A 23,394-nucleotide genomic window follows, 5' to 3' on the forward strand; every position below is an offset into this window, starting at 1 on the left:
ATACTTAAAATGCTGTCAAACATAGAGTGAGGAGGAAGTGTCAGACCCTTAAATGAAATTTGAAAACTACTGTCAAATGATTTTATATCAGCTTTGAAACCAAGCTTACAGGATGACCTAACATTTTAAAAGTCTGAATGTGTATTGCAAAAGAGAGGAAATATAATAAACCACAATAATCTTCATATACCTTTTCCTAATGAAAGAATAATTCTGCTTTATAAAGTCTGAAAAAGAAGGAGAAAAAGTACCTAGCCAAGCAGATTCTTAAATATCGCCAAAACTTTGGTTGCCTCTTACAAGAATTACTCATCAAGAACAGTAAGTTTTCAGAGTTCTTGTACTATTTTTGATGTCTTAAAAATTGCAAGAACATCTTTATCTTCAGAATTCTTTTTGTTCATATATTAATGCATAATAAAATAAAATATCAGTTAAAATGAGCTGATTTCTCCCCAAGACACAGTTTATGTCTTCAAAAACTGTCCAATAAAAGGATGTTTCCCAAATTCTTGAATAATGTGTTACAACAGTTATACAAATTGCCTTTCAGATGAAATAAATCCCACCTTATGAATTCTATACCTATTATATTTTTTGAGGTTATAGGTCTGGAGCAAAACCCCACACTACACTCAGGCTGAAATCCTTCAATTCAATGAGTGATAAAATCTCTTTGCAATCTCCAAAGTGCTGATTTACCAACATGAAGAATGTCATGAGGATTAAGCCTTTTCTGTATTATGTGGGTGCTCTAAAATGATACGAAAAATATAGCACTGTCTTTGCTGGAAACTTCTTATGAGAGATGAGTTAACAATAGTTGAAATTTAAAATGTCCATGACTAGGCATCTACCTTTGTATGAAATTAACCTTGCATGAACATGTAATTTAAACTAGGACCTAAGAGAAATTAAATAAATGTAACCAATAGATTTTCAATTAAAACTCCATAGTCAGAAGCTTCAAATGTTAACTCATTGTTCTTGGGAAAACTGGGAGTAAGAGTCAATATTTTGTTATTTTGCATCTTCATCTTATGTCTATGCCTCCAATATTTAGCTTGTTCTTATAAACAGATTAGAAGAATAACAGGATTTCATTTTTCCCTTCATTACAGGAGGTACTGTCTAGAATAATAGAATCAAAGAATCATTGAATCATGGAATCATGGAATCATAAAACAGTTTGGGACTTAAAGATCATTTAGTCACAAACCTTGTGCCATGGGCAAAGACACATTTGACTAGATCAGGTTACTCCAAACACCATCCAACCTGGCCTTGAACACTGCCAGACATGGGACAGTCACAGCTTGTCTGGGCAACCTGTGCCAGGGCCTCACTACCCTCATAGTAAAGAACTTTCCAATATTTCATCTAAATCTACCCTCTTTCAGCTTAAAGTCATTGACCCTCGTCTTACTGCTACATGCCTTTGTAGGCCCCTTTTAGCCACTGGGAGATGCTGTAAGGTCTCCCCAGAGACTTCTCTTGTCCAGCCTGAACAACCTCAACCCTCTCAGCCTGTCTTCACAGGAAAGGTGCTCCAGCCTTCGTAGTGTCTCCGTGGCCTCCTCTGGACTCACCCCAACAGCTCCACATCCCTCTTGTGCTGTTGACCAGACCTGAACACAGGACTGCCAGGGGGAGGTTCTCATGATGGTGGAGTAAAGGGGCTGAATCATGTCCCTCTACCTGCTGGTCACACTCCTTTTGATGCAGCCCAGTATACAGTTTGCTTTCTGATCTGCGAGCGCACACTGAAGCTGGCTCATGTTGAGTTTTTTATAAATGAACACGCAGGTTCTTCTTCTTGGGGCTGCCCTCAATCTAGTCACACACATCCCCCCAAACCTGTATTTGTTCTTGGGAATGTCCCAGGGCAGGTGCAGGATCTTGCACTTTGCTGTGTTGAACTTCATGAGGTTTACACTGGACCACCTCTCCAGCCTGTCTGGGTCCCTCTGGAACCCATCCCTTTCCTGCAGCATGTTGACCTTACCACACAGCTTGGTGTCATCTGCAGACTTGCAGAGGGTGCATCAATCTCACTGTCCATGTTGTGGACAAAGATGTTGAACAGCACCGGTTCCAATACCAACCCCTGAGGACACTACTCATCACAGGTCCTAACATCAAGCTGTTGAGCACAACTCATTGAATATGACCATACAGACAATTCCTTATTCACTGACTGATCCATCCATCAGATCCATGCCTAAAATAATCCTGATCTTAAATCTTGGTATGTAGTACATTTGATACTCAGTATCTCTGGGAACAACCAAAGCTCAATCTATCTCCACAGCATCTGATTTTAGACAAACTTAAGACCTACCAAATTTCAAGATTATAACTGTACAGCAGTAGAAACGTGTACAACAATTCATGTTCATGCCCCTTTAGTGGGATTGTAAATATTCTAACAGTATATTCCAGGTCTGACACAGGACACTGAACTCAACAGTATGACACACACTGGATTCTGGACTGTGTGCTAACGCACCGTTTTTCCTGTTCTTATGGCTACCAGTTAAGTCTCTGTGAATATGCAGTACCTGTGAATGTTTCTGTGAGTTAGCAGCATGCGTGGGCAATAAGTCTCCCCTGAAGTTCATCTCAATTAACAGAAAACTCCTCTGAGTAAAATTTTCTTATGGCCAAGGCCTTGATGATCCTTACCCAGCTATGACACTTTAAAGACACCATATCATAATATCTGAAATGTTCTTACTGGTCTGCATTAGTTTCTAGTAGTTCTCATGTGGACTTGGAGCAATATGAGCAAATTAATGTGAAATTATATACCTTTTTGAATGTCTGTTGCCTGTGCAGTCTCTGGGTATGCAGTACTTACATCGGGTGTACTTTTTCCACAAATTGTTCTTTCAGCACAACCCTGAAGCTTAAAAAGATGAGGAGATTCTTTGATGACACTTATGTATTCTGCTTCTGTAAAAGAAAGGCTAAATATTTAAATGTAGCATTTACTTTTTTAAGCAATTGATGAGACACTTAGCATGTGACTGAAACATTTTTTAGAATATAATTTATACATGCTTCATGCAAGTCACATTTTTTAGTTTGCTAAAAGTAAGGCATACAACTTCTTTTAATGAGAAAAAGGTGATGGTTTTGCATTTTTAATCAAAGATATATTAAGATATGTAATTTAAAAAATATTGTCAATGATTAAGGATTAAACAAGTAAATGTCTGCTGCTGTTTGTCTTCCTTCTCTGTTTCAGCTTCACTTATGAGCACTGACTACATTCAGAAACAGTGAATAGAAAATGGAAATGCTGAGCTCTTCGACTGTCTCCTGAAATGACCATTTTATGGGACAATCAGTTTCAGCTGATTTTTGATGTTGACATGTCCTCTATAAATTGGGTAAAGTCCATCAGCTCACTTCACACTGATGGCAAGCAGCCAAGATGGTAACAAAGATGCTATTGAGACAGTAATGAATTGCTGTCAGTACATCATGTGTCATACTCAAATGTATGCTTGGCTTATTCTAGTCTCTTGAGCTGCATAGCCCCTTGAAGATTACAGCAAAATGTTTCTTTTCATTTCTTTATGCCTTTATTAAATGATTCAAGGAAAATTACACTTTGTATTTTGGTGTAGCCAATAAATCTATGGGTTTTAGAAAAGGAGAAGCAACCTGGTTTTTTTTTCTGAAATACACAGGAGTCTGTGAAATATTTTGTATTTTTAGAGCCCCAGAAGTGAATGATAATTTAAAAGAGATAAGTTTTTCATAGTTGTAGCAGGCTCAAAAATGAAGGTTTATAACTAGAAGGTCCTGTTCCAGCAAGTAACTTATGTACAATCTATGTTGCAGTGCATAAGTAGTTTCATTGAAGTCAGGCAAACAAGCCCATTTTTAAGTGTCTTCCTGGATAGAAGCCAAAATTAAGAATAGAGTAAAATTAGAGAATGAACGACTAATTAATGCAAAGTATGAAAGAAAGCACTTTATAATCAGAGAACATGACTGATTAATGGTATAAAAGGATTCATGAGACATCATAATTTCTTACGGAGAAAAGAATAAATACCATGATAAAAACATGAAAATCTGGGGCTTTAAACTAAGCATTGGAAATGTTATGTGGGAAAAAAGACCTCTTCCCCTTTTTAATTAAATGTATGTTCTCATACCTATTTACAAATAGCAGGTTGTAAAGTTAAACATTTTTATTACTGAAAGTAATTTTCATTAATTCCCAGAACTGGCTGGGAATTACATGGCAATATGTCACAGAAATGTAAATTACAGGAAATTAACTGTCATTCTTGTGATTCTATACAGATTACACATGATATAGGTACCAAGATAAGCCAAGATAAGCTACTTACTTTTAAAAGGATTTGGACATTTGCCAACTTTTAGACACATAGTTGTTACCAGTTCTTGGTTTAAAAACAACTTTTATGCTTCAGCATAGGGAAAGGCTTGAGAGAAATTTCATTCCATCTGTACGATTTAGCTGCTGTGATAATCTTGAGGGATCATGCAACAGATAATTCTGAGGAAAAGCTTAATTCTGTGGACATGTATTGGTACTCCACACCCAACAAGTTATTCTCCATCTTTGTCTTCTGCATTGCAAGTGTGTTGAGAAATCTTCATTAGGTGAAAAATCACCAGGAATCCTTCTTAGAAGACCTTTTAAGGTCCTTCTTACAGATCTTTGTATTTTGGTGGCTACACTATGTAGGCAAGCTGTAGATTTCAGCAGTATCCAGACAGGCTGAGTGACACCAGATCCTATAATTAATGTGTAGCATAGACTTAATCAGCTAAACTACTCATGGGAGTTGTGTCACATAAACTTTTTCAAAACTGTACACATGCTCAGCATCAAGGAAGAAGTTCTTAGTGATGTTTACAAAATAAAGTTACAAGAAATTCAAAATATATACCCTACAGATCGTTGCCAAGATATGTAGCAGAGTCTTGTGAATTTATTGGGATGGTGTTTCAAGTTATTTATCAGGGAAAATAACACAAAAAAAAAAAGATACATAAGTGTCCCACTGTGGGATGTCTCCCTTGTAACTTAAACAGAGGAAGTTTAGATTGGATATAAGGAAGAAATTCTTTACTGTAAGGGTGGTGAGGCACTGGAATGGGTTGCCCAGGGAGGTTGTGAATGCTTCATCCCTGGCTGTGTTCAAGTCCAGGTTGGACAGAGACTTGGGTGACATGGTTTAGTGGGAGCTGTCCCTGCCCATGGCAAGTGGGTTGGAACTAGTTGATCTTAAGGTCCTTTCCAACCTAACTATTCTATGATTCTATGATTCCATGATTTTATGATTCTATTTATAACTGCATAGAGGAGATTTAATGTCTTTTTATATTTTTCCATGATGAGCAAAGGAAAGCTGTCCATTCAATTCCTTGCCTATTTATTCTCTCCCTTCACGTTGTCAGCTGGTAAGCCCTCATGGAGAACATCAGCACACAACGCAGAAACCACAGTTCTCTGTGTCACCCTTTTGTGTCCTCTCCATTATTTTTTTTCGGTTTTGCAGACAAAGTTCTTCTGAACAGAATATGTTCCATAATTTTAACTAATAAAAACTGAAGTTAAACAGGGAATAAGGCACCCAACGGTGAATCCCATCTGACTACTGCCTCCCACCTCTTACAAAGCATATCCCAGTGCTGGTAGACATCAACTTTTGTTTTTTCTAGCAAGCTTTTCTCTTGCAGTCATTATACAGTACAAATTGAGGTATTGAAAAAGCAACATTTTGATATTTACAGAATGAAGCTGAAGCTGAAAGGCAAATAAGGCAAGCTCAAAAAACCTCCATTCCTAATATTTTTATGAGCATCACTGCTGCTGTCATTTTGCATTCCTGCATTTCAATTTAAATGTAAGTTTAATTGAATACAGTGCTGAAAAGACACTGCATATTAAAACCTAACACTTTCTTCCCAAAATTCTTTGGATGCTGTGATAACACTTTCTAGCTAGTTCTAAAAACAGGTTTTTTTTTTCTTGCATACAAATATATTAAATTGTTAATGATTACACAAATTATAGTTTTCATGTAAGCAACTTTCCTGTTAGATTGGTCAATGCAGTACTTGCAAACAAAAAATAGATACAGTTTAATAGACATAAGACCAAATTAAAAAAAACCAAACTAAACCAAACCAACACAAAACCCAAACAGATTTCCTTTGTAGAGGAAAAGGTTTGGCTGTATTTATCGAAACATACTCAGCTCTTCAAGGAAATTTAGGCCCATACTCTGTTCTGGACAGCTATACAAATGAAAAGATGATTTTGTTATTGTGGATGGTTTGTATCTTAATATACATGGTGACAGCAGGAGTATTGCAATCAGATCAAGATTACATCAGATCCCACAAGTAATTTCATTTTATCTGCTAGGCCTGAACAGGAAAAAATTACTCAGAAATATTTTCTCCTTGAAGTTTTCCCGCAATTCAAACTGACCAAACTGAGATGCATTATAACAACAATATACTGAGAGTTTGTCTGCACTACATACTTTAATGATACTTTAAAGCAAGGTTGCTATCAATGAATCTGTAATGGTGTGGAGTTTAGCATGCCTGAATATTGTTCACAGTCCCATAGACATATACACAGTTTGAAATGACCCCTAAGTTATGAGTGTAGTATAATATTTTTAGAGCTAGCCAGATATGCTGAAAAAAACTAGAGTCTCATTTCTGACAGCAATATAAACATACTGTGAAGGAACAACCCCCAAGTCCTCAAAAAAGCAATGTTCAGAAACCAGACAATATACACGGTCTATTCCTGTCCTTTGATGTATCAGCAGTAATTTTTTTCACAGATTGATGAAATCATTCTCAACACTTTTGAGGATCCTTTCAATAATGTATATCTTAGAAAATGGAGAAGTGTATTTTTAGTATTTATAAGACTGTCCCTATTTTGATGAGTTATTTTACATTGATCAGATACTCATCAATTTGACTTTTGACACTAACTTTTATTCTTTCATGCCAAAATAATGGTAATGAACTTAGGTTTCATATTATGACTTTCAATTCCATATTAAAGTAGAAATGCTTAGAGGTCCATTTTTTTAATTCAGTGATCTGAATTCCCTCTTGCCTTGTTATTACCAATAAATATATTGATTGCATGCATAACATGCTTATCCATTTGTGGTAGTTTATGAGGGGCATATGTGACAATGTGTATGTTTGAGAGAGGAATGGGATGGGGTTTCAGAACAAAAGCATGAAGAGGTACATTGTCAATGAGCAAATTGTAAAATAAAATAAAAAAAGAAAACAAAATAAAATAAAATAAAAATATTAAATAAATCTTTTAACAGTTGGCATCAAGACTATGAAACAAATTGCTTTTGAATACTTTTGTAAGATGTCGACCATCTTAGTTATCACTGAACAAGGCACATTTGAACTAAGCAGCTCAGTATCACATTGAGGGATTTGGCTGCTGATTGAACACAGGTGTAATGGTTGATATACTGTCACACAGTCCGATGTTAACTTCAGATATTTGTTGAAATACTTGTTACTGATGTCACAAAATGTAATTGCTAATTTTCTGCATGAATTGTTACATATTTTCTCCAGATCTTAAGAGTTATTCACCCTTTTTCCACTGCCCATTTCTCAGAGTTTAAGGCAGATGTGTCACTGGTCTACAGACCAGTAATTGAACCTGTCACTTGCAATCTACTGACTTCATTCCTCAGAAATGTATCCACTGCTTCATTCAACTTTCTGCTTATTTTTTTCTAGGTATCAAATGTCCAATTTAAAACTGTGCTAACAAATATTCACTGTTTACCTTGCAAATATCTGGTCACAGAGCAAAGTGTTCAGGAACAACCTGGGCTGATTATTACTTTTCATTCATTGTACAACTCTTGCTTAAACTAAGCTGTTCATTACTAAGCTAATTTTATTAAATGAATGAATCAATCAGGTTGCAGGAGTTGTTAGAGTAAAACTAGCTAGAAGAAAATATACAAGGAAATGGGTACAAAAAAAATTGAAAACCACTGAATTTTTTTTGAATCTTCCCAAAATAATCTGGATGACATCAGGAATTTTTACACAGTGGATAGCTACAGTAACACAGCTTCTGTAATCAATGATTTGAAAGATAGTACAAAGCATAGATGTGTCTGCAGAAATTTATAAAGGGAGTGCTGAAAAAAAATCAACACCACACTACAAAATAATATTTAAATGAGTTCTTACCTACATAATGATAATTTAGTAAGTGTTTTCAGGCCCCAGTATGTAGACACCTGTACAGATGAGTACCTTAGTAAATGTACATGTGACAGTATTCTACAACCAACAGCAGATAAAAGAAAGAGCATAAGTCATTGCAGAATTCATGAATTCATGAATTCATGAATTCATTCAAACAGAATTCATGCTGTTTTCCCAAGTGAAAAATATCTGAAATATTTAACTGAAGTTTCTATTTATTTATTTATTTATATGACCATATTAAAAATGGACTGGGATAATACTAAGGCAGTACAATCTGAAATCCAGAACAATACTGCATGTAGTATATAAAAAAATCATTTTAAAATGTCACATTTAGGAGTTGTTTCACTGCCTTTTCACAAATACGTATTCATGGTCTTGTAATGCCAGGCTAGCTCTTGACTGTGATGTTTATTTGGTAGTGAAGGCAGGATATGAAACAAGTCATCTTCTACTCTTGAGCATCAAGAACAGCTGGTATTCATTATTTCACATCATTATTTTGTCATTCAGAGAAATACTGGGAGGTAACACTATACTAGCTTACAGTTACACCTTCTTCAGTACTTTTTTATTCCAATATAGTGTACAACATGACTTATGCAGAACCCAGAATAGCATTTCATTTGTTATCACAGAGGTCAAGAAGGCCCAACTACAAAAAGGGATTAAGCTGACTGGTATTGGGAACGCCAGAGACAGAACAGACTCCTTACAAAGAAGTGAAGTTGCCGAGGGTGATGGCATAAGACGCCATAAGTTGCACATGGTGATGGCTGTTTCTTATACCATCACCATGGGCAACTTCACTCTTGTATTGTCTTGTAGCCATCCTGCAATATAGCAGTGTGTTGTGACGCAGGAGTCACGAACAATGCAGAGACGATCAATGTGATCAAGTGATTGCCAAATTTGTTCACACACATCAATAGCTTTTATAGTTTGCAGAACTCACTGATGTAATCAATATAGATTCTGATTGGCTCAAAAATGCTGTCCACACTTATTTTTGAAGCAGCTAATAGGCTAGCTAAAAACTGTCCATTCGCTAGTTTTTGCCCACATCTTGCAGTTTCAACATCCCGCTCCCACATCCTGTTAACCTTGAGCAAACGCCAAGTTCCTTGTTCTACTGTATGTAGCTGTCCTTCAGTAACTTAAGCTTAGGCCTTGCAGCCTGGGTAACTTGAGTTCAGGCCTTGCAACTTAACTCAGAGTTTGGCTAAGACCAAACAGCTGGGATTGCTCACATGTCCATTGCTCAGCTGTGTTCTTCATAACCACCATCTCCTAAGTCTAAGACGTCTGGGTTGGTCACGAAATGTCCACCGTTCCTTAGCCAATCCACAGCAGTGTCTTTTAGCCATCCAGAAATGGGAGTGCTCAGGAGCTCAAGCTCAGGGGGCAATTTTAGACTGCAGATCTGGGCTGGGGAATGGACCCACAGCTGGGTGAGGTGCTCTATGAAAGCACTTTCAGGACTGGTGCTCCTGAAATTGTATATAAGAAATCTGCTTGTGGTGCATCTTTGCGGACTCCATGTAGAACCATGTATTGCAGTAGAATTTGATCCAATGTATTGTTCATTAGTTTTTGTTTTTATATTTAAGCACAAATGTGTGTTTAATTCACCTCAAGGGGTTCTGTAAAAATTCCTTAACAAGCTTCACAGCACAGTATTTGGTTCTGTGGATCTCATGCTTAGATTACACCGTGTGTGCCCTGCCTATGAGTCTTCAGAGCTTTTTAGGATCCCAAGAACCTGCACAAGTGCCAGACTCAAAGCTTTAATGAAACCATCTAATTGTTTTATTTTAATATCATATTCACAATTCATTTGCTGCTGGTAGGCTAGCGTCTTATCCTGAAGTAGCTATTGCTAATTAAGTAGTCATGTCTTAACATTAACATCCTTTATTTAACTGGTAATGATCAGATGGAACAGTAAGCATCAGCTATATTAAATGTCTAATAAAAGACTTGTACATACATCATTTGTAATATGAAACAATATCCAACCTTAGAAATTATAACTGGAAATTGCATTCTCATTTTTTCAAAAAGACTTTTCTGGGGCATACAAAGGTAGTCCTGGTAAAGCAGAAGTTGTTTACAGCTATTGTTCTTAGGTTGAAGAGGATGACCTGAATGTTTTCAAATAATTTTGAGGGTTTTGGGGTTTTTTTTAAGTTGTTCTGCCTAACTAGCAGATTTTGCACTGATGATTAAGAAATGTAACACATTTCATTAACTACTTATCTGCCTTAAAAGACTTTAGTAGAAATTTTGTTTCCAAAAGCAGAAATAAATCTTGTGTTCTGATTTTAGAGAATCACAGAATAGTTAGGGTTGAAAAGCACCCTAAGATCATCTAGTTCCAACCCCTCTGCCATTGGCAGGGACGCCTCACACTAAACCATGTCACCCAAAGCTCTGTCCAACCCAGCCTTAAACACTGCCAGGGATGAAGCATTTATTACTTCTTTGGGCAACCCATTCTACTGCCTTGATTTGCAGATACAAATTTTAAACCCTCCAAAACCTCTGTATCCTTTTTTCATTTGCATTCAATTATTTTTCTCTGTCTATTTTTTTTTGTTTTTGTTTGTTTGTTTGTTCTTGTTTTTTTTTTTTTAATTATTTTTTTTTTTATTTTCTGCATCTGTCATTTGTCTGTACCAAGAATTTGAGAATAATTTCAAGAAGAATCAATAGAACCATTTATCTTAATGATTTCCAATAACCTATTTTCTTACAGAAACTTATTTCTGATTTAATAGCAGGGCGGTCTGCATTTTATCCAAGAATTCCAACAGGTAGGTAACTGAGAATCTTTAAAAGATGATCTTTAACTGAATAGATGAAAAATCATCAGGAGGCCATTTCTGTGATGGATGTATGCTGTCCTGTAGGAAACAATTAATTACTCAACATGCTTTGAAGCATATAATTTATTTTCATAAGTAATTCAAAATTGGGCACATTTTTATGTAGCTAAGATTCTCTCCTGCTTTCTTACTCTTAATTCTAAAATATGTTGTTTGTTTGAATGTCCATTGTAACATCTTTTTTTTATTTTACCAGCTGTAGTTAGACATATACTATAAAAAGTGTATAACAAACTTGGTGGACTTCCATTACACCTCTTCATTTTTGCATGCTTTCTATAATGTGTGAATCTTAGAGATATTTGCAAAAGAGGAAAAGTTCTTTTGTCTATTTTTTGTGTCCATTAAAAAGAAACGCAGTCCTGAAATCAGAATGCTTTGTTTCAGCTTGTTCAATGCAACTGAAAAACTTTTTAGCCTAGAATGATCTGACTTTATTTAGTGTTCAATGGAGCTGCTGTGTTAGGTGTGATCTCAGATGTCATTTGGGTGCCACAAAACCACATTCTTCTTTATGACTGATGCTCCTCACCCAACTTATAACTTCTGGGATACACTAATGTCCTGCAGTAGTTCAAGGTGCTGAAGTCTGCATTATATCACAGTAGCTGTAATCCAGTTTGCAGGATGACTGGATCTTAGGACAGAAGCAAGGTGTGACACACATGAATCACTGATTCTGTGAAATATTTTGTCAGCAGAGGCAGACATAGAATGGGCATGACAAACCCTAAATTAAACATAGCAGTTTGATTTGAAAGTATGAAATATTTCAATCTAGATCAGCTTGAAGCAGATACTTCTTTCTTTCTTTTTCTTAACTAAAATTGGAGATGAAATTTTGCTATGCAGAGACTTTAGCTTCTATTGAAAAGCATATAATTAAAATTTTCCAATCAATTGTCATAAATCTTCAGATAAACCATTTCAGAAAGATACAAACCAGCACAGCACAGTACAAATTCCTTCCTGTGTTCTAACTTCATTATGCTTCTCCATATTGTTCAAGATAAAAACAGAGAGAAACAAGCTATTTTGCTAACAGGAAACTGGGGTGGCATTAGAGATGAAACATTTTCCAGATGATTTTAGTTGTTTTGTATTGTTTTGTTTTGTTTTTTACATGCTAACAACACAGAAAAAAAAGAAGAAATAGAAGCCGTAATATTATTCCCCCTCTTCCCCTTTCTCCTTTTCTTTTTTTTTTTTTTTTTTTAATTTAAACTGGGTAATTTTTGTTACCCCAGGTATTACATTCTTCAACATGTAGATTTTTTGAGTAATTTTTCTGAGACTAGAGCAGGGAAGTCACCTACCTTACCCTGGTGGCCATGCTTCTCTTTATGCACACCAGGATACATCTGGTTTTCTTGGCTGCAAGCACACACCGTAGGCTCATATATTCAGTTTTTCATCCACCAATATTTCCAGTCCTTCTCTGCAGGCTACTTTCAAATGATGCATTCTTTAGTCTGTACAGATAACTGGGGATTACCGCAGCCTAGGTTCAGGACATTTCAGCTGGCCTTGTTGAACTTCATGTTCATATGGACCCATACTTCTTTTAAGCTCTCTCTGGACGGTATTTCCAACAATCAAATCAACTACACCAATCAGTCTTGTGTCACCTGCAAATTTGCTGAGGGTGCACTCTATCCCACTTTTTATGTCATTTATGAAGATATTAATTAGTATGTGTCCCAGTATGAGCCCTGGAGGAAGATCACTTGTTTCCACTTGAACACTTAGCTATTGACATTGAACACAGCCATCCAGCCAACACTTGATCTGTCTAAAAGTCCATCCATTTAACTAATATTTCGACAATTTAGAGGTAAGAATTCTGTGGGTGTCTGTATGAAAGATCTTACAGATGTTCAAGAAACTTTTCCCTGGTCCACCGATGCAATTACTTCATCATAGAAGGTTACTAGATTAGTCACCCATGAGTGCCCTTGGTGAAGCTATGCTCCTTGTCTCTAATCACCTCCCTGTCTCCCACGTGTTTTGGTGTATCTTCCAAGAGAATGTGTTCCATGATTTTATCAGGCATGGAAGTGAGGCTGAATGTTAAGTTGTTCTTAGGGTCCTCCTTTTTACATTTTTTTTAAAAGTGTGTGATATTCTGTTTTTCCAGTTACTGGAGACTTCACCTGACTGACATGACTTTTCAAATGTGTGGCTTGGCAACTACATCAGCTAGCTCTCTCCGGACTCTGGGGTTTATCTCGTCAGACTGATGGACTTGTGTATAATTAGGAGACTCAGGTGGTCTCGAAGCTGATCTTCTCACTTCATTCCAGCAGTTCCTGCCTTGCTGTTCAGCAACTGGGGAGATGTGGGAAGAGAGTTTACCACTGAAAGCTAAGGAAAAAAAAGTTGAATATGTCAGCCTTCTCCATGTCAATTGTCACTAATTCTCCTGTCCTATTTATTAGGGTGATATATTTTCTTTAATTGTCATTATCTGACCAATGTATTCATAGAAGCCCTTATTATTATTATTTGCATCCTTTGTCAAATTCAACTCCAGCTGGTGCCTTAGCTTTCCTGGTCCCATCCCTTGACATTTGGTCAGTGTCCCTACTTTCTTCCCAGGATACATGTCCCTGGTTCTTCTGCCTATGTACTTCTTTTGTATGTTTTAGTTTGACCGGGAGGTCCTTCCTGAGTCATGCTTGCCTCCTGCCTTCCTTACATAGGGAAATCGAGAGATCTTGTTCTCTAAAGTAATATTCTTAAACAGCTGCCAGCTGTTCAGCTTGTATATCTTTGAGATGAGTTTTCCAGGGGTGTCTATCCACTAATTCCTTAAACAGCTGAAAATTTGATCTCCTAAAATTCAGTGCCCTCACTCTAGTCTTCACCAGGTCCGTATGTCTCAGTAGCAGTGAATTCCATCGGGTCATTATCACTGAAGCTCAGACTGTCACCAGTCTTGGCCTCTCTAATTAGCTCCTCTGTGTTGGTAAGAAACTAGTCTAGTAAATCTTGCCTTATGGTCAAGCATGTGGATTAAGAAATTACCCTCAGCACAAAACAAGGATCTCCTGGACTGCTTGCAGCTTGCTATGCCTCTTTTCCAGCAGATGTTAGGCTTATTGAACTCTTTCAGCAGGATCAGAGTTTGTAACCACAATGCTTCCTGTTAACAGCCTCCCTTGGTCAGGTAGTCTGTTGTAAATGCCAGCTAAGAAGTTTTCTTTATTGGCTTGGCCTCTAATTTTTGCTCACAAACTGTCTACCAATTCATAAGTTTTTCAAAGACAGCTCTGTGGAGTCAATTTGGTTTTTTTACAGAGTTTAACCCAGATGCCCCTCTTTGCTTTGCCTGTTCCTGAAGGCAAATTTAGTACTGAGACTAGTGTTAAATTTTTAACTTTATTAAGCTGAAATAATTTTCCTTAGAGACTTAGTAGTAAACCACTAGCCTGACTTAAAGTTTCAATATACTCTAAAAAAAATGCAATGTAAAAACTGTCCTTGCTAATAGTCTCAAATACTTTTTGTAGTTGGTAATATTTAGTGGTCATAGAGAGAAAAAGAATGTAATATTTGGTTTTGCTTTCCTAAAAATTAAAAAGCGATGCTTTTATTGGATGCTAACTTAACTTCTGCTCATTCTTATTCATTATCAGCATGATAGTTACTGAGTGACATTTTTACTGGGTGCACCAAACCAGAGAAGGTCTTGCAGTTGATAGGCACTTGTATCTGATCTAGAAACCTGAAAATTCCTGTTCAGCTGTGTTTATGCTAGGGGAGTTTATGCTGTGTTTAGTTGGGGGTGATCCGAGAGATGACCAAGTCCACAAGATGTGATTCCACACTGCGCAGGAGATGTATAGTTCTTCTGTTCACTCTGGACTAATCTGTAGTAGAAAAATCAGAAAAGAAGTAGTGCTCCTCTCTCACACCCTCATCTATGGTACTAAAATTCTCTTCAGAGAACAATAATCCTATAGTCTTTTCCTTCCTTCCTTCTTTCCTTCCTTCCTTCCTTCCTTCCTTCCTTCCTTCCTTCCTTCCTTCCTTCCTTCCTTCCTTCCTTCCTTCCTTCCTTCCTTCCTTCCTTCCTTCCTTCCTTCCTTCCTTCCTTCCTTCCTTCCTTCCTTCCTTCCTTCCTTCCTTTCTTCCTTTTCTTCCTTTTCTTCTTTTTCTTCCTTTTCTTTCAGAATTTATATCTTTGTTTTTCAGAATTATATCTTTGCTTGGATCTGTGATAGTCTAGATGTGATGAACTCTTTTATCTAAAGCTGACCCAAACCCAAAGCAAGGCACTGTACTCGACTCGGAGCACATCTAATACACTTAGGTAAGACAGACTCTTCAGAAAATAAAATGATGACTGTCACATTTGCACAAAACAGAGACAGAAGAAGATTTTTTTTTTCTTTTAAGAATAGAGAGTGTCACAGAACTGCAGAATAGGAAGGCCCCACTGCATTTCCTATTTTTGCCTAAGAGTTTCAAATTTATTTCTTCACAAAATTATTTAACTACCAGACCATAACCTGTTGGGCAACAGTATGCTCCATCATGCTGGGAGATGATTTACAACTGTCAAGAAGGAATTCAGCATTCATAAGATATAGAGAAAGAGAGACAGAGAGAGAATGTCACAAGGTAACATTGACTTCTGCATAATGGATACAGCATTTTTCTTTTTTTTTGAGAAATTTTAGATCTGTCGAACTGTGGGTTGAATTTAAGCTAAGTTATCTCATTGGAGACAGCTTTCATAAGAAATTGCAAATGACACTATTAAAAGCTTCAATAAGCAGTTTATCTTCCATTAGAATAAATTAAGGAACTGTTCATTGATCCTGACTAGACTTAGGTATAAACTATTCACCCTACTCCCCTCCATTTGTAGGTGCGTCTCTCTGCATAGTTCCTCACGTAAATGTCTAAGTCTATTGGTGAACCCAGTCAAATAAAATCTAGTATATTACGTGGCACTTCCTATATTTCAGAGTAGGAAAAGGGTGATAAAACACTCAACATATTGTCCCAACTTAACCAGCTTACGCTTATTTGTTCCCAACTGCTGGTTATATCTCTGCCATGAAGCATGTGATGCTTGCTGACAGGGAATTTTTTACCATCCCAAGACAAGTTGTCCTCTTCGGAAGCCTTAATGATGAATTATGAGAAGCATTGACAGAATTATAAGTACTTGAAAAAGGTTACCTCTTTGTTTTCAAGTTAGTTGGGAGTTAGTTGGTATTTACATAGTAACATCAGTAGTAGTTTATTTACCTCTAAAGCTGCATGCACGTAGAGAACAATCTCTTGCATAGATATGAACTGTTTATGAATTTCTGAAATGGAGTGAGAAGAAACAATAAAATGTTATTAGGACATTGGTTTTGCTAATTGCTCCCCTGTGCTTGCAGGTAGCAGAAGACTGATGTTTTTGACAATGAAGAATACAGGGTTAATTCTTGGAGCTGCATTTAAATGGTGTGGTAGTTTGACCTGTGACCCATCATCTACAAGAAAGGGAGTGATAACAAAATTCATGCAATTATTTAGTTTCTTGATATGCTCTCTGGGACTGACGTACACCGAAGGTTACATAAAGAGGAAGAGTAGCAGAATTTATTTCTTTATTAAGCAAAATTAGTTTGATGTGATTATAATTTCAGTGTCTTTCTGTTCACAACTTGCCTAAATATAGTTTGAGATTTAATTGGTAAGTAAAACAACTGCATAAATTAATTTCATTTAAATTTTAATTTAGAAAAAACCTGTGTAAGTCTATTCTATGCATAACAAGTAGTCTTACTTCCAAATAACAGGAAGACCAGCATTTTCCATTGTAGAACTGATTTTTATTTGCTTCAAATGTTGTTAAGCAAAAGGAGGATGCAGATTTTCTAACATAAATTTTAGTGATTGAAAAAGGCTTGATATACTGTTTTGCCCTATCCACAGTTTCACAGTTTAGCTGAACTTCCTTTCTAAACGCAGTCTGTACCTCAGAGTAACAATCACAGAATCATAGAATAGTTAGAGTGGGAAAGGACCTTAAGATCACCTAGTTCCAACTTCCATGTTATGGGCAGGACACATCACCCTAGACCATGTCACCCAAGGCTCTGTACAAGCTGGCCTGGAGCACTACCAGGGATGGAGCATTTACTACATCTTTGGGCAGTCTGCTCTAGTGCCTCCCCACCCTCACAGCAAAAAACTTCTTCCTTACATCTAAACTGAACTTCCCCTGTTTTAACTTAAACCCATTGTCCCTTTTCCTATCACTACAGTCCCTGATGAAGAGTCCCTTTCTGGTATCCTTGTAGGCCCCCTTCAGATACTCGAAAGCTGCTATGAAGTCTCCATGCACATTCTCTTCTCCAAGTATAACAGCCCCCAACTTTCTCAGCCTGACTTCATATGTGAGGTGCTCCAGCCTGCTTACCATCCTCGTGGCCCTCCTCTGGACTTGCTCCAACAGCTTCATGTCTTTCTTATGTTGAGTAAGGATCTGAAACTGACACAGAGTGCAGAGGTGCCATTCTTTATTCTTATAAAGAATCTGCTCTTATCCGCTCAGTTCAGAAATCTCAGTTCAGAAAAGATACAAACAAAAACTTCTGTCCAAATCAATTTTTATGTATCAAACTTAATTTTCTTCAGCACCTCAAACCTCTTTGGAAACCTTTTTTCATATACTATTTTGACTGACCATGTTTCATCCCAAAACACCATTTAAGCAAGCATGCATAGCTGCAGCCTCCTAAAGGAAGTGCTTCTGGAACATGGTGCCCTTTGTGTATTAATAAGTGGACACATCTTGCCATCTTGTTTTCCTGTTGTTAGCCCAGGCATGAAAAAAAAACAAAAAAACCCCACCAAAACAAAAAAAACCCCAGAGGTCTATTAAGTAGGTTTATTCTATAGATGGAATCCAGTAAGTATAAGTGCAAAGGATCCAAGGCACTGTACTTCTAATGGAGAAGTGCCGTATATAAGTACAGGCTTGAATTATGACACACTGAAGACACTTTGAGTTACTGTACTTGCACACAAATTTAACAGGAGAGGAGTGTGGGAAAAAAGAAAGAACCAAGAATGATTGTCTGCAAAGACAGCCTAGAGAGAATGAAACAAGGATACATTAGTGAGGCATTTTCAAGAGGACTTGATGCAGAGGCTTAGGGCAGGTGATTTCAGCTACTGAGCTGAAAGCAGAAGAGACTGGAGCACACAGAAATGACAACTGGGTGGCTTGAAAAATAAATATAGGAAAGAGAGAATTTACCTGAAGCTGAAAGAAAAAGATGAAGCTAGAAATCAGCTAAGCAAAAAAACAAACCAAAACAAAAAACACCAAAACAACCCCCCCACACTAAACAAACAAACAAAAAACCAAACAAAAAAACCCATCTTTTTTTGCACTTTAATATGGATTAAAAAATGTGAAAAATGGAGGGAAAAAATATAATAAAAGTATGAGGGTTCAGAGGCTAGATTTGAATCTCAGTGAAAAAAGAATTTTGGGGTTACTGTTTTGATTTTACAAGTCAACAAGTGATGTAACAGTGCTAAGGTCTATTGTAGTTAAACACAGAGAAAACCGAAAACAATGAGAAAAGGAACAGTACAGTCATTTGATTGAACTTCATTCCAAACAAAATATTTCTAATTGTCAAAATACTGGAGATTGCTGCAGGGAAAAAAATTGTTGCCTGTCCTCTCCCTAGGTCTTGAAAGCAAAGGAAATCACTGAAGCTAAGTATTAACTAGAGGCTGACTACTTTGGCTTCCTAAAGGTTGTGTAACATTACAGTTTTTAACTTTCTGTCTTGGATGAAAGGAAATGGGAAAAAAATAATTGCATATTGAACACAAGATATTAAACATGGTCCAGATTATAATAGACTGAAGAAACAAAGGAAAATATACAGAGAAAGATCAAAAAAAGTAGGATAGAAGAAAAAGGAGAAAGTGTTGTGTCCCTGCCCTTGTCAAGGCCGATGGAATTAGATGATCTTTAGGTGTTTTCCAACAGTAACTATTTTTTGATTCTACGATTCTTAAAGGGACCATGTTACTGAGTGCAAAACTCCTAGAAAGACGTAACACCATGACATTTTTTTTTTTTTTTTAGTATTGCAGCACGAAGTTCTGAGCCAGGTAGTAGGAATAATTACTTAGTTTTCTGAATGTTTAAATGTCCTTATGGCTATTCCAATGGGATATTTCAATTTTTCCAGCTGGGAGTTCCAACAAGGAACTATGAAAAATGCCCTAACTAAAAGTCTAGTAAAGTTTAATATTATCAAGAATGTATTAAACATTTCTTACTTTGGAAGCTAGTTTACCTGAAACATAATACCTGTTCATCATATAATTATTTAACCTCTTTTTTTTTTTTTTTTCTTCTAATTCAGAAACATCTTAAGCAAAAGAAAAATATTGAGCTTGACTAATTTTATAGGGTGAATTTGAGGTAAAGTATCATAAAACGTTGGCAAATAATCTAAAAATGTGTTACTTGTGTGTCTGTGAGTGTCTTTGTGATGAAGACTTAAGGGTATTCTATTGTTCCAGTTGGTTTCAAAATTAAACTATCTGATTAACAGAATTATTCGAAGAAATGATTACTCTCAGTGACAGTAGATACCATGTACTATTCTCTTTAGTACTGTCATTTTTTTCCCATCACATAATCTCTTCATTGTCATGATGGTATGTGTGGATATCTGTCATCTTTCTCAGAAGAAATTTTCAGCTTTAGAACTTGTGTCAGAATGGCCTGACTGCTTCTATTACCAAAATAGTTTGCTTATTTTGGTGCAGAAGTCTGCATTTTAGAGTTCTGTCTTCAACAGAATGAAAACAAATTCCTATAGCAGAACTCTTTCTTCAAACATATTCTCTCTTGATAGCTATAACATCACCCACCTTCAATACAAATAAAAATAATAATATTAATTACATTACTTTCTTCTAATTTGCAAATATTAGAACAGAAAATAACATATTCCATGCTCAAAATAAGATGGAAACATTTTATTGGGCTTTAAAAGAATACATGATTTTAAAAACCTTTTTCTGCCCCAGCTCACTCTGTTACCTGTGTCAATTTTTCTTATTCTCAGCTCTAATAACACTAATGAGCTGTTATATAAACCTCTGTGAACCCAAATTATATTGAGAAAAATTCTACAATAAATCTTACCAATATAAATTTAAAAGCACAACAACGACTGCATTTGAGGGCAAAAAATTAGCTTATCCATGAGAGGAACTCCAGTTACAGCAGGAGCACAGAAAACTATTTCGCATCAGATGCACTTGAAGTTAGGTCCTACCTTAAACAAGTGGGCATCACTAAAATTTCATTTGTATTAAACATGCTGATATTTGTATTCATAATTTAAAATAAGCACTGAGATAAAAAGAAAATTATGCAAGGGAAGAATTTGTTCTTTTGCTAGCTGCAGTAAATTTTGATCTCATTCCACAGAGTTTACCAAGTAACTCTGAAGGGTGCTGTGTGAGCACAGAGAAATAAAAGAAGAGCAAGCTGAGCTGAATGAAGAAGTGATAGAAGCTTTCTTGGGTTTGTTAGCATAATTACAGGCTGCTTCTTATTTTTGTTAACCATACCCTGAGCAGGGAATAGACAAATGAAGTCTCTGCATAGAAAAAGTAACTTCTCTAGGAAAAGTAATGAATAAGAAAATTACTTCAGGTGTTCAGATTGCTATATGGCAGTACCGAAGTTGTTGTTAACTCTTCTAGCAAGTATTACTCAGCCATATAATAGTATTTCTGTCCAAAATACAACATGTACTTATCATTCATTTTCCTTCAAGAAGTCATAGGCAACTTTACATGCAAATTAAAATTAAAAAAAAAAAAATAAAAATCATATGTCTGGCTGAGTATAGATTGAAAATACATTCATGCTTAACAAAAGACAATTACTAGCTAGTTGAATAGAAATGGAAATTGAATATAAACTGAAAAAGAAGTGTTAGAGACATTCAAAGTACTATGAACTGATAAAGATGGTTTTATTCATTGCTACATTCATTTTCTAAAACAAAAACATAAGAAGGAGAAGACACCAGATAATATCTTTAATATTAGTGAGAGCAAACTTACAATAAGTTATGAAATACAGAATTTTCATTAGGTACTCAAGAAGCCTATAAGTGACTAATTAAAGCTGCAGAAGTGAAAATGAAACAGTGAGTATTTCACATTTACATACATAATGCTCATCATTATTTATCCAAAAAAAATCTTTAGGAAAAGGGAAGGGTAACTTTGGTGAATCACAGTGTCATTATGTTGTTTTGAGAGGCTGATCTAAGGGAATTCTATGCATACTGGAGAACTTGTTCCTATAAAATGTAAGAATCATTACTTTCAGAAAAAACCTTCTGAACTTATTTCTGCAGCTGAACTTTCTCTTGATAAACTAACATAAAAAATAGCTTCTAATATGCTAATGCTGCTTCTTCTTGACCAACGAAGTGTATAGATAATCTGTAGTATATTAACTCTATTTTTCAGACTATTTTGAACACTAAAGAAAAAGAAAAGAGATATGTTCTAAGTAAAGGAACTTGAATGCTCATTTGAAAAGAGAAACAGATGCTTACATAAAAATACTCCTTCTGGCTTTACAGATATTTTTACTGTGTAGAACCAGAAAATAATAAAAAATAAATTACTGTGAAAGATTAATTAAGGCCAATCTGAATTATTTTTTTTTTCCATTCCCAACTCTGATGTTCAATTTACTACTTGCCCTTTAAAACATGGAAACATGAAACTCCTAACTGCATCCATATTGAACAGTGGATTAGTAAAAAGAGCTCCATGTTACTAAGTTAGTTAATTTTGGTCTCCAGATTAAATGGACTCATATTGAAATTAACAGGGTTTCAAGGGAGAATTTGATCATCAGCAGTCTAATAGGCTCATTCTGAAATACTTCTCTCTTTAGTGTGCAGGTGATACCTCAACCACTACTAAAAGGTTAGTGGTTGCTGGAAGAATCTTGGTCCACATCCTTGAACGTTTTCACAGCACTGACTAGGGACTATCCTAGATACTGGCAGGGCAGGCCCAAAACAATGGACACAGACAATAGCAGGCAATAGCTTGAAGAAGCTGAGGTCTACCTGCTAGCAAGTCCCTGGAAGTGTTAGAAAACGTGCAGAGGAGACCCTCAGTGACATGGTTTAGTGGTGGGCTTAACAGTGCTGGGGTAGAGCTTGGACTTGATAAAGGTCTTTTCCAACCTAGCAGATTCTATGGTTCTATGACTTGAAGTGATATGCAATGAACTTCTTTGCTACAAAATTAAACTCTGAGCATCTTGATTTTGTCACTCTATATTTTCCAGCCATTTGTATCTGAACTGATTGGTGGTTCTTTGAGTGCTTTTAAGCTACTTTGCTAAAGGTAGCATTCCATCCACCCTCTGACATATTGATACCTTTCCAAGGAGCTATTGTTAGTCATCAGTATATCTGTTCACACAGGTAGCATGTTACTCAAGATTAAACTTTAAAACTTTCTGCACCATCATGTATACTCAGAGGGAGTCAGAGGGTTTGAACTTTTTATTTCACTAAGTGAAGCTTCAGAAGAGATGGAAACAAAATAAAACTCTGTTTCAGAGAGCTGATACTTTGTTTATATTTGGGCAAGTGAGAAAGGCAGCACATCACATAGAAACTTCTTGTTTGAATTGTTTAGATTTAGCATATCTCCTGACAGATCTCTTTTAATTTATGTATCTCCTTCATGTACATATAAATTTCATTGTTGAGAGTGATTAAGAGAACTAAAAACAAAGGATGCAGAGTGGTTTCTGGAGCTATTTGTAAAAGAGGACATCATTAGATTCAGCATACATTTAGTATACGTTCAGTATACATTAGCTTCAGTCCAGAAACATTTAGCATCTCCTTTCAAAATGCTAATGTACCTTACAAGCTATATAGCAAGTATATTTCTGTGTGTGAAGAAAGCCACAGAAGGTTAAACATAGGTTTTATGACGTTTTATTGGATAACATGTTTATTTCAAGTGCTGCCCCTAGAAAAACGTTTCCTCCGAAATTAGAATATTTAGAGAAAATATTATATACTTGTATCTTTGAAAAGCTCTTTCATTCACAGATTTTTTTTCCATGAAGAAAGCACAGAAGTGCCAAAGGGCATGTCACTTTGACATATTGGTTTTG

This window comes from Psittacula echo, assembly GCF_963264785.1.
Source record: "Psittacula echo genome assembly, chromosome: Z".
NCBI lineage: Eukaryota > Metazoa > Chordata > Aves > Psittaciformes > Psittacidae > Psittacula > Psittacula echo.